Here is a 13,801-nt window from a genome sequence, read left to right on the forward strand (position 1 = left end):
GATACGTTTTAGATTTCACTGCACTCATTTTCCACTATTTAATAATAAACTTTGTATCGACGTAGTATCGCCATCAAGTTACAATTCAGAATGACTCCAATTCCTGCAGGCACAACATTTATATCGGCGTGAACGAAAGTCTCGAATGTTCCCGTCAAACGCGCCGCCCGAAACTAGACTGTACTGTCTCTCGTTGTTTCTAGACTAGACTGTACTGTCTACTAGTCTAGAAACAACGCGGCTTTTCTTTGACAAGTGCCGCGCGTTCCTTTGATAAAGCCACCTTTTGCCGCAAGCAGTGTTATTTTATTACGTAATACATTTTTGTAGTTTAGTTACCTACCTACTTATTAAAAAATTTTTTCTTCTCGAGATCTACTCAGAAAGCACTCGCGATCGACCGTTTGAGCACCCCTGTTGTAGAGCATCGGCGTATCAGGCTGAAGATAGTAGGTTCGAATCCCGCTCGTGCCATTAACTTTTTTATCTCAACTGAAAATCGTAATTAATTGTAACATATTAATTGGTCAAGCGAACTACGAAATTCGTGAACTTATACCTAACACGAGTCAGCTAAACTGACTCCTTAAGATTGTCCACAACTATTTTCCTTGGCTTCCCCTTTTTTTCCTTCCACTCTTATTTTTGGGGGGCTCCGTAATTTTGGGGGACAAAGGTGCTTGATGTTTTCCATTAATCGGAGAAGCAGAATGAGGGAGAGGAGAGTTGAGTGGTGAAAGGGAAGGTGGAGGTAGGATGGGGACAAAAACATTGACAGAGGGATCCATATGGGAACATAGGACCATAGTTTCTACCATTTTTGGTTTCGATTCTTTTTGGCAAGATGACAGATTTTGGATTAGGTTCAGTGAGTTGTTCCCTGAATCCGTCTGACAACCTATTTTTTTCGTGCCCATTTCAAATTTTTCGGCAAAATTAATCCCTTTTTGAATAAGGCCAGAGCCTATTAGGGACTTTGCTTGATTAAACGTTATTTTATTTTTCACTTTTAGCTCCAAAACCTGAGCTTCATATTTATATTTTGGGCAAAAAAGCGCCAAGGTGTTATGTGGGCCTTGACAATTCATGCACACTAGAGACTGAGAAGGAACAGTCTTTTCGTTCCTTTCCAGCCCACATCCCTTCATAAAAACCTTCTTCTTACAAGAAGAAATTGTATGTCCAAATTCTAAACATTTAAAACACTGTAGGGGAGAAGGAATAAATGGCCTTACGGTTATCTTCATGTAAGCAACATACAATTCTTTTGGAGGACACTGGGTTTGAATGTGACAACCCATGAAAATGATGTCCTACCATCTTTTCTTTTTAACCGCTGAATGTTTATGACATTAAAACTTTTTATTTCTTTGAGGAGTTCTTCATCAGGACACTCATTCAAATCCTAGCAAGAAATTACACCTTTTGAGTTGTTCAATTTAACGTTTCTTTCAACCTTTATGGGTATGTTTTCTAAATTTTTAATTTCATAATTTTACTCCCTTGTTCCTCATTGAACGCTTCAATATAAATTAAACCGTCACGACTTTTTTTGACGTTTACTACTTTCCCTCCTTCTCTATTTATTACTCTACGTATTCTTATTGGCGATAGTGAGTGAAGGCCGCCATTATCGTTCCCATCTGATCTACAAATAATAAAATAGCTTGCCCAAGAAGTAGAAACAACAGGAGAGCTAGTCCTATTTAGAAGGAGTAATCGGTTTCGAAAAACTTCTCGGCATTCAAATGATTTTGGAACATTTTGAAAAAATTGAAAAAACAGATGACGTTTAAAGAAAAAGAGAAAAACTAAATAAATAAATCTTACCCAACCCTGAAACCAAGCTTCTAGAGAGATTCAGGCCCCACGCTTCCCAACAGGGAATACGAGTTATAAACTAGCACCCAGCAGACTTGTCTAATCGTCAAAAACTTATCCAATTGCACTCACCTCACCAAAAAACACTAGACTGACAAACGGGACGTCCTAGCTTCCACAACACACCACTATCATGCACTTACTACATAATACATCAAATATATATTATGTACATATATAATGTATATATTAATATTATATATATATATAAATACATCAAAATTTTTCCCGGAGCGGAAATTATTATTATTATTATAAAGACATTATTATTATATTTATCGGGTCTTTTTTAGGATATCATACTGCACCAGAGTTTGAAAAAAATTCTTTGACCTTTATGTTAGCAATAAAATTTATCAAAAATTAAAGCAAATGAATAGTGTTGTTATCGTAATTCCTTTTCATTTGAGTAAACTTCAATTTCTAACAAATTTCTACAAGAATTTGAATATTTATTATTTGCTATTGTTCTGCTTTTAAATTTATTTCTAATTATAATTGTCTGACAATTAGATTTTTGTTTCATAAAATCTCCTGCATTTGACATCTGCTTCAATGATCCGAACTACTCGTTATGTACGCATATGCTTGAAAAATAGTAAAATAATGCAACTACGATGAAAAAGGAATATGCGTGCAATTGTTAATCTTATATGCACGTTTTTACACGATTTAATAATATAATTGCTAATAATAAAATCAACCTGATGTATACGCATTGCGTGAGTAGGAAACAAAAACGAACGAAATAACAGTAACGCTAATGTTGATATTACAAACGTAAGAAGGATATACAACCAATTGTAGAAAGAGCACGAATTCGAAAGTATAACACGCATCAGGTGAATTATTTAGGGTTTTTTAAGAAAAATTAAAATCTTTGATTAGATGTATTATAAGTATTATGTGGTTTTTATTACTGTTTTGTTACAAAATTAGTAAACTATTTTTATTATGCATGTTTGGTTCAAAAATGTAATACTTGGAATTTACTTTAATTCGTATTTCTTGAAGATCTATACTATCTTTTACAATTCAAGCTGATGAATAATTTAACGGAAAAAATCTCTTTTCCATCGGCTCGACACTAGTAGTTGGGAAAAACGTTTAAGTCAAAAGAGAGGATAATTTGAATAAAAATTACTTGTAATCTCTTCCGAAATGACTCTCGTTCTTTGTGGAGAATATTGCGGGGAATCAATACTGGAACGCCCAAGTCAATGGGCCTATTAAGAAGGTCAGGGATTACCGAGTAATATTAGCTTATAGGGGTTTAGGTTATCTCCCTCCTCAGTCTCCTGGATTACAGATCGTTTTATTATTGAGTTACATACACTGACTAAACTTCTTCTTTCCGCCTGATCTAACGGGGACAGTTTTGAAGTAATAAGTCCTCCAAATTGAGATATAAACCCTTAAATCTTAAACAAACTTTTCACGATTACTTTCGAGTAATTAACCGTGAAATTTCAGCAAATTTAAGCGAATTAACTACAATTAAATTGAAACTTGTTTTTTTTTCTGAATTAATATTCACACAACTTACAACATAATAAATAAAGATTACAATTAATTAAGGTTTTTAGTTGAGATGAAAAAAAGTTAATGGCACGAGAGGGATTCGAACCTACGACCTTCGGCTTGATACGCCGCTGCTCTCCCACCTGATCTATCGTGACCTCGATCCACTCAGACATCAACTCCCCACGGCAAAAGGAGGGAAAACTCATAAGGTGGGGTTGAGATGGGGAGTTGATGTCTGAGTGGATCGAGGTCACGATAGCTCAGGTGGTAGAGCAGCGGCGTATCAAGCCGAAGGTCGTGGGTTCGAATCCCTCTCGTGCCATTACCTTTTTTTCATCTCAACTAAAAACCTTAATTAATTGTAATGTTTAATTGGTCAAGCGGACCACGAAATTAGTGAATATAATAAATAAATGCCAATTGTACCTTCGGAATGGCTAAATATGTAAGATTATTAAAATAACGTTTGAGAAATAAAATTACACGCTGTGGGATGACCAAAGCTATTTGCAGATAACATAATATGCTAATGATCCCATCTGTACAAGCATTAGTACAAACAATGTAATAACATGAATGTTTATTCCCCATTGTACTTAATGTAATTTCATTTGATTTTAATGAATATACATTTGTATCCAAATTATTAAGCGAAAACAGCACACATGCTTTAATTAACCTCTTATTCAATTTCATTATTTCAAAACATTGCCCCATTTATTTTTATCGTGTTAATTTAAGGTCAACTTCAGAACATATGATGATGACGTAAGCAAATGGATAAAATTACAAGTCAAGTTTTTGACATTTTACATAGGTGGAAGTAATTCTCCCAACGCTTAATAATGCTCACCGACGCAGGGATTCGAAAATCGATGAGCAAGCTTCAGGTGAAAGAGGATTCTAGGCTCCTTAAAAGCAACGTTTCTCAATTAAGAGAGAAAACATTTAGACATAATTTCAATCGAAATAAATTTAAAAACATAAATTTTATTGTAATTGTTTAAAAATACTTTTCGCATATGCAGGTCCTGAATTTTAAATACGAGTAATTTAGTATAGAAAGATTTTTTGAACATACAAGCTCTTTTTTTTCTTATTGCAATTCACTATGTTCTATTTAGACTCGGTTCAGTAAAATTGATTGATTGACGGATGAACGAGGTATTAAAATAATTTTCGATTAATTAATCTTTAATTAATGGTTTGGTTGAGATAAAAAATTCAGTGTAACAAGCGGGATTGGAACCCACGACCTTCGGCTAAATACGCCGCTGCTCTACCGCTTGAGCTATCGTGACTTCGATCCACTCGGACACCAACTTCCCATCTCAACCTCACCTTTTTGAATTTTCCCTCGTTTTTGTCATTAAGGATTAATTAATTGAAAAGAATTTATTTGGTCAAGCGGACCACGGAACCTAATAAATGTAATAAGCAAAATGTAGTATACTTCACTAAAGTTCTTGGTGGCCATTTCATTTGTCGCCGAGAACCAAATAGATTGCACGACATTTGAAAAGTGACAAAAGGAGGGAAAATTCAAAAAAGTGGGATTGAGATGGGAAGTTAGTGTCCGAGTGGATCGAAGTCACGATAGCTCAAGTGGCACAGCAGCGTCGTATTTAGCCGAAGGTTGTGGGTTCGAATCTCGCTTGTGACACTGACTTTTTTACCACAACCAAAATCTTAATTACAGATAAATTAATTGAAAAGAATTTATTTGGTCAAGCGGACCATGAAACCTAATAAATTTTAAAATAATATTCCGTACAAAACCGATTCTCATAAAGTCTCGTTGGAATGAAACAAACAAAGTAAAGATTAAAACAGGGCTTTAAAACTTACAGAGAAGAAGAGTTGCTGGCTTAACGGCCCGTCTCCCCTCTCTGGAACATTGGATTGAACACATCAATCAACCTTTGTTTACCCCACAAAAACTTAATTTAACTCCTCTTTTGGCTTGAAACCTCTTCCCATGTGCTACTGCACTGTCGCCTTTGATGTGGAGACTAATTGAAAATATAATTCTTGAGAAAAGGCCTTGAATTAAACAACAGCCTGAGACTAAGCAAACCTTTAATTTGTCGGGAACGCTGGGGTGGCTACGACATTCCACCTGTCCTTCCGCACTTGAGTTAGATTAACCGCTTCCCTGTCCTTTCCTCTCAGTACACTTAATGGAATAATCGTACGCAGCCGTTTACCAAAAAAATTCTGAGATTTAGTTTCATGACTAGAGGTAAAGTAAAGAAACTATCAAATAATCTTTCACGTGATAATAAGAAAAACTCGATAAGACTCTAATAATATCCTTTTCAACCAAAAAACTATAAATATAAAAACTATAAAAAATATAAACAAACTAAAGATGGCACACAAAGATAAATGTATTCATAAAAACTGTACAACGCTCCCAGAGACAAGCTACGGATCCAGTGGCATATACTACTCAGACAAAGTGATGACTGAAGATGGCGCAATGAAGAAACGCCTTTGAGTATTTCAACAAATAGCGAGTGAAGACGGACCCAATAAGTGACCCAATGACGGTTCATCGTATGTTCACCGACTCGGCGACCAACACCGAGCATAAAGAAATTTTCTATAATTTCGTTGTGAAAATTAACACTTTATTATTGCCATTTGAAGCTATTTAATTATCAAATTTTTTTGTTGTTCTAACTGATAAAAATCGCATCATTTTCTGTCAAAGTTTTTCCGTTGATTACAGTTTGAATAAGCACTTTCATTATTATAGTTATTTTGAATTTTCGCTTCTCCCAGTTCACCGACAATCCCTGCTTTTACAATTTAAGATATATTGCCGATAGGCCTCGATAATCACCCATCCAGTCCACCTGTGGTCAGTCAGACCTCGGCCTTAACCGTCCAGCCACTGGGGTTGGGCTCCGTTGTATTGCTGTCTACACCTAGGTCAATTCAGCATCCAACACATGCAGTTTCAAACACATTTTTAATCATGTTCATTTAAATACATCCTCTCTTATTTACACAACGTTCTTTCAATTAGGGTAGTGGAGAAGTCGATATTCCTCCGAATTACCCTTTGCAAGTATTATATAACTAACCTAATTGAGGGACGATGAGACACTCATTATTCCGGCATCGACCGTCTTACATCTCATTCTCAAGCTAATAAATACTTTCACTAGGCACACAAAAATTTATCATCACTGTATATAAAAAGTAACCATTTTCCTCAAACAATGGAGGACACAAATACTAGCAGCCGCAAGCAAGCACAATTGTTATATCGGGTGGCATTCCTATGCGCTTTGCGTATAAAGCCAAGAAACTTCACCTTTCAATTAGATGAGATATATCGAGCAACCTTTCTCTGCATATCGGACACATACCTATCGGCCTCTGGCCCAAAATTTCATGTGTCAACTTCGCATGACCTATCCTTAATCGGGTAAAGATAACCCTTGCTATACCAGTCAAATCTACCGAGGTACTCCCATCGACAGTAGTCTTGAGTGAGACAGCAGTCGTGAGAGCTTTCTGCCGACACGGATCATTGACAATGCTACTTTCACTTAATTATGTTTTTTATTGCGTTTTTAACCTCTGAGGGCCGTATCAAGGTGGTTAAATGGTTGGGTCATCCCTGTCTTAGCCGCCTCTTCTTCTTTCTCATTACCTTCCTGACCTATTTTTCGAGTGCCGAGACAACAACCACTGTTTTGCCAAGCCGCTCCAGTTTGTGTTATCCCTCCAACAAGAGCCTATAACGGACAGCGGTAACCGCGATGAGGGAGTCGGTGCAGACTACAAAGGTAGAGCTAGAATCAACCCAAAGGTGTGGACCGCTGTGTAAACGCTCCAGGCTAACTGTAGCCTTGAGTGCCCGGCAAGCATTCTAAATCAGTAGACGGTTTGGCGAATTTCTGCCGAGAGAACAGTTAACCGTCAGGGTGTGAGATCAGTTACACTTCGCGGACAGCAGAATGCGAGTCCTATAAGCGAGAATTACTGAACTACGGGAGCAAGTATGTTCCAAGTCTACTGCTTGCAATTGAGGTCGGACACGTAGTGGTTCGTGGTGAAGCTCCTTGAGAGTAGCCAAGGAGGTACATAGTAGGTACATAACCTGGACGATGGTTAGCATTCCACTTAAATAAAAACCGGTGCCGGCCTGTCTGTCAGAAGTGCCTACGCTAGGGGTGCGCCTCCAGTCGGGGTTTCGATAGAGCTGCCTTCTGTATCGGAGTAGCTTCGGCTGCTACGCTGGTCGGGCCGCCTGCCGACCCAGCCCTGCAGAAGGGACAAGCGGGGAAGAGCCTTTACGTGAAAATCTACGGTATTGCACACCCCACCGTAGACGGAAACGTGTCGTCTCCCTCCTTGAAAAACGATCCCGTGCTTGCACGGGGGACCGATATGGCCCTAGGGCTAGGCGCGGTCTTAAAAGATCCTCATGTCCTTCTCAGGACTTTGAGCAAGATTGGGAACGAATGTGTAAACGCTACAGTGTGGCGGGAACGACCAGGAAGTTGACGCAACTTCGCGATACACGGCAGACTCCACACCCTCGCCGGTCTTACACCCGTCTGAAAAGAAGAGCACCAGCGAACTCGATCTAACAACCAAGGACTTAGTTCGGTAAAGGAATGACGGAGTAGACGACTTTGCTAATATGAAGAGAATGCCCAGGACGAGTAAGGCCGGGTGGACCCAGGGGAAGGTTGGCCGGTTGCCCAGCTCGAATCCGGACCAGGTTTTCTTTAAAAAAAAAAAAACGTTCAAACATAGTTTAACAAAACGACACTCAAGAATTCAAAGAGTGAAACATTCACGTATGCAAGTAATAATTAAAGGATCCTCGTGTTTGGTTGTGAAAGGTCAAGGTGAAGTACAAGGACTGATTCCTTGCAATAACCCAAATCTTTGAAACATCTGATAAGACGATAACATCGCCCTTTCGTGATCGAAGCTGAACGGAGACAAATTCAGCCTGGTGTAAATTGTTTTAGGGGGAGAAGATGTGACCCCTCCTCGTAACAGCTTAATTGCCCAATTCTTCATTTTATTTATTCTTCACCTCCGACTCCATTTCAAACCTGTTTTAGTATGGTCATACAGATCCCTTTGGAGAGTTTATTACGAATTCCATTATTCTTCTTCGTGCCGCTTTCTTTTGTCCATACCAAAAATTCTTCACAGCTATATTCGATTTTTATATTAGAGAGAAAACATTGGATGACCTAAATATCACATTTTTATCATTAAAATTACTATTTCTTGTTAATTATTATCTAACAGGACAAATTCTAACCAAGTTTCATTTCTTAGATTAATTTTAAATAAAGTCGACTTTAGAATGGTATAGAGTGGTATATTAGAGAATATTTTTAAAATGTATACATTCAATATTTTATAGATGGCACCAACTTGAGGTCTGGTGAGTTAGCTCCATTCATATTTTGGAAAAGTTGGTTCCAACGATAAACCGTTTGAAGTAATCGGGTTTCGGATATTAAATACTCATCATCAGGCTGATGTTAATAACAAATAAGCGTGAGTGATTCGCAAGTCCACTGTGTACGCGAAGTTCCAATAAGAAGTTTTTTTTTGCCGCTGTATTTTGACCGTGGGAAAAACGCGAATTACAACACAACTGAATATTCTCCCAGTACATTCTGAAGAAAAATAATTATAAATTAGGGTTAATTTGTAGGCCTAGAGAGAGAGAGAGAGAAAAAGAGAGAGAAAGAGAGAGAAAGAGAGAGAAAGAGAGAGAAAGAGAGAGAGAGAGAGAGAGAGAGAGTGAGTGAGAGAGAGAGAGTGAGAGAGAGAGAGATAACGTAAAAGAGAGAGAAGGAGAGATAAATAGTGGTAGATAGAGAGTGAGAGAGAGAAAGTATAAAACTGTAAGAGAAAGATACTGATTGAGGAAGAGGGAGGTACAGAAACATATGGAGAAAGATTAAGAGGAAGGGAGAGAGACTAGAGAGAGAGAAAGTAAATAAGAGAGAGAGAGAGGGGGGGAAAGGTGGAGAAAGCAAGGGAGAGCCAGAGAGAATGAATGAGAAAAACAGATGAAGAATGGGTAAAGAAATGAGAAAGGCTAAACGATAGAGTGTCAGAAAAGGAGAAACAGAAAAAGACAAAATGACAAGGGTATTACATTATTAATTTTTCAATGAATTTTCGCCTTTTTTTCTTTCAAACATAGGATATCATCAAGTTTTTTTTTCAGATTTGGTTAGGCAACGTAAATAAAGAACATAACAATTAGAATATAGTGTTAGAAGAGAAATATTTATTTTTTTTGGGGGGGGGTTGTTTTTACATGTCAAATTTGTTTCAATACTTTTTGTTTTAACTTTTTCTAGTTAGGGATAGTTGGGTAGATAATTTTATTTCTTCTTGTGTTCAAAATTGTTTAATTGTTTAACTTTATTTTTAGTTATTCCACGCTTACGGAACTCAATATAGTGGTTGTTTGTTAAATATATTGCCTATGATTTTGTGTCTTATATTTAATTTTTATATTTGTTTTTTTGTTTTTCAAAATGTTTAGTTTATGGAAGTACATTTAGACCACAAAGGTTTAGTGTCGTACAGATAAATTTTATAAATAATCTACGTTAAAGCAATTATATACAAATATCAAACTATCAACGAATACCTCAGACAGAAGGATAAAAAGAAAATGAGCGAACTTTGGAATTTACTTATTGGACACAAACAATCCAAGAATCTTCTAACCAACTTTGGCAAGAAAGAAATCACAGAATGTGTCAAAGGAAGCAGGAACAGACTGCGAATCCTAACAGGATTCCTGACAGGACACTGTAGATTAAATGGACATCTAAAGAAAATTGGAATAATCCTAGATGGCACATGCAGATTCTGCAAAGAAGTAGAAGAGACACCAACACACTTACTAACAAACTGCGGAGCAACACTAGCCCGCAGGAGGAAGTGTTTTTGGATGTACAATGTGACCATAGAAGAACTACAACCACTGAAACCGGGCCTATTAATCAAGTTTCTTGATGAAATAGGACGCACCGATGTGCTTTAGGCAGAGCACAGGGGATACAATAGCTCTTAAAGGGCGCAGTATACCATACCCTGAAATATTACATCTATCTATCTATCTACAAATATCAAGAGAGTATAACGTCGGAAATTTTTGAGTACATCAACATTCATCAGCGTCTAGTATAGTACGATATGAAATGGACTAGTGATAAACTAGAAAGGGATTTATTGTTTTTATTGTAAACCTCTACAAATAATTAGAATGGAACAATTAGGAATTAGAGTGGGTGGGAGAGGAAAATGCATTTCTGTCGCCCGAGTTTCCTATTACGATCCTTTCACCCCATGCATTTTAATGCTCTGCTTGATTCCACAATGATTTACCCACTCACAACACAATAACTTGACCGGTAGAGCTCCGCTACCGGTGATTTTAGGATAACAAGAGAGCATTGTAATTAAATCAATCGCACTCTGAGTTTAAAAAACAGATCACGTAGGAATCTCATTTGTATAGACTTTTGCAATGCTGGAAAGGGGTTATGGAATGTTTTCAGCTGCCCTTAAACACGGCTAATATATTATGCATTACGCGACTACAATAAAACCAAGGCTTGCCGCTACCGCAAATAGCATTACAGCCAATTCCTGCTTACAATTAGTACGAGTTATTCGTTGATACCTGAGCACTGTTAAACAAAGCATATTCAATTTAGTTTTGTTCATTTTTGTGCAATGAAATTAGATTAAGAAAAATTTAGTTTATTCTGTAGCTAAAGTATTATTGGTAATACTAACGTTTTAATTATTTTATCCACTTACTCTTAATTATGTAAATACTCACTTAATTATACCAAATTTTTCATTTTGAAAAATGTAGATCACAGGCGGGATTCGAACTCACGACTTTCGGCTAATTTGTAAATGGTTATTTTATTTATAAAATAGTATAGTTTTATTACCTCATCTTTATGATGACTTATTAAATAAACAATAATACAATTAATTAAGGTTTTTAGATGAGATAAAAAAGTCAATGGCATGAGGGGGTTTCGAACCCACGATCTTCGGCGAGATACGCCGCTGCTCTACCACTTGAGCTATCGTGAACTCGATCCACTCTGACACCAACTTCCCATCTCAACCGAACCTTTTGAATTTTCCCCCCTTTTTGCCATTTTTCAAATCTCGCTCGTGAAACTGATTGGATACTCGACTACAAATGAAATGGCCAAGGAGAGCTTTAGTGAAGTATATTTCATTTAAATTCATTAAATTCACTAATTTTGTGGTCCGCTTGACCAATTAATATATTACAATTAATTATTAAATAATAATAATTATATTAATAATAATTATATTAATATATAATTATATTAATTATTGTTTCAACAAATTTTTTGTTATTATAAAAAGTCCAATCCGATTACACGACATTTGAAAAATGGCAAAAAGGAGGGAAAATTCAAAAGGTGGGGTTGAGATTAAGGTTTTTAGTTGAGATAAAAAAATCAATGGCACGAGCGGGATTCGAACCCACGATCTTCGGCTAGATACGCCGCCTCAATCCCCCTCGTACCATTGACTTTTTTATCTCAACTAAAACCCTTAATTAATTGTAATATATTAATTGGTCAAGTGGCCCACGCAATTAGTGATTCAACAATAATATGTTTGGCGGTTTGAAACACAAGAAAAACTTTATAAACATTTACCAAACGAATAATTTAATGTGTAAAATTAAGGACAAAACTTCTTGTTTTTGTAAACATATTTTCTGACCGTCCTATGCTTTTGTCTGCACTTATTCAATAAAATCTGCAATCTCTAGCTGTCTAACAATATAACTTTTTTTACTTCATTTATTTTTAACTACAACTGTACATATATTATATACAACCAGCAGATAGGATTTCAATTTATGATTGTGGCATTTCAGGCAGAGAAAGCTACCCATTGGCAGCCGCTCTGGATTAATAAACTGATATTTAGATCACATCATTTAAGAAATCTCTTATCCATATTCTTTTCAGACTTTTACGTGGGTATTGTGAGAAATTGAGTAATCGTATTTGTGTGTTATTTTGTAATTTACTATGGCGAGTGAAATATGTTTTGATGGATGAAAAAACTGTTGGCATATGAAATGGGCTATTGTTCGTAAAAAGGAGTTAAAAGGAGAAGAAAAAATAAGTCTTAAAATTGTAGATTGAAAACTTTGTTATCTTTGAATATAGGAATATTTGACCAAGCCATAAACTTGGCACACGTACATCAGAATAGGTTTGAGAACGTATGTGTATGTCGAAAGTTTTGATTTTAATGGTAATTTTGATTGTCGATTGGGTAGGTAATAAAACATTTGAAACCGTTTGTCGAGTTAGTTAAGTTAGCCTTTTATCAAATGTAAATCCTAAATAGTTTACTTTATCGGATTGAGGAATAAGCTCATTGAGTAAGTATATGCTAAGACAGGTCTCACGAAGAAGTTTAAAGGTGATATATTGTGGCTTTGAGGGATTAAATTTTATTTTCCGAAGATTGGTCCATTTTTCAATATTGTTGATATGTGGTATTGTAACAAGTGAAGTTTGTGTAGAAGAGGGATAACTTGTCAATATTGCTGTGTCATCTTCGTATGTGGCGGTAAGTGCATTCTCATTTGTGGGCCTATCAGAAGTAAAAATTGTGCACCACGGTGGAGCTAATATTGACACTTGTGGCATACCGGCAAGCACTTCTTCCATCTCAGAAGTCTCCAAACCCTGGTTTCCTACGAAAAATCTCTTCTTAAGGCATGATTGTATAATCACATAGAAGGCCTGGGGTAAAAATTATTTAAATTTTTTTAATAATCCCTCATGCCATACTTTGTGGAAGGCCTGACAAACATCGAGAAACACTACAGTCGCGTATAATTTCTGCTCGAGACGTGAAGTAATGAAATCTGTAATTCTGTAGTTGTGAAACCTCTGTGTGAAGTTGATGAATAGTGCAATGATGAATTCGAAGGCAAAACTGATGGTCTGGTAAGATGTTGGTCGAAATAGCATTATAAATAATTCTTTTGTAAATTAATTTTTTGAATAATTTAGAAAGAACGGGTCACAAACTAATAGGACTGATGAAGAGCTATAATTTGTGATAATTTAAAACTTAGTTTTACAGATAACATAAACTCTTCACAATTTCGATGTAATCCAGTTCATCACCGAACTTCACATCTTTTCTGATCTGGACAAGCGTTATAGCAATGATTCCTAGCAGAAAATGATCTTGTAGGATCATCTCTAATTATTTTAAGTCCTTTAAGTGCCCCTGTTTTTATTGGTACATGCTCATTACCTGCCTCTCAACAAAGCCACCATAACATGATATC

The 13,801-nt window shown here is 36.4% G+C and overlaps 1 protein-coding gene across 3 annotated transcripts in view; it reads left to right on the plus strand.

Annotated features, from left to right (window-relative positions):
* Positions 1-13,801, plus strand: part of LOC106663794 (hemicentin-2) — a 653,163-nt gene that overhangs the window by 171,615 nt on the left and 467,747 nt on the right. The window lies entirely within an intron of this gene.

Source organism: Cimex lectularius, unplaced genomic scaffold, assembly GCF_000648675.2.
Source record: "Cimex lectularius strain Harlan isolate CLEC.00 unplaced genomic scaffold, Clec_2.1 scaffold41, whole genome shotgun sequence".
Lineage (NCBI taxonomy): Eukaryota > Metazoa > Arthropoda > Insecta > Hemiptera > Cimicidae > Cimex > Cimex lectularius.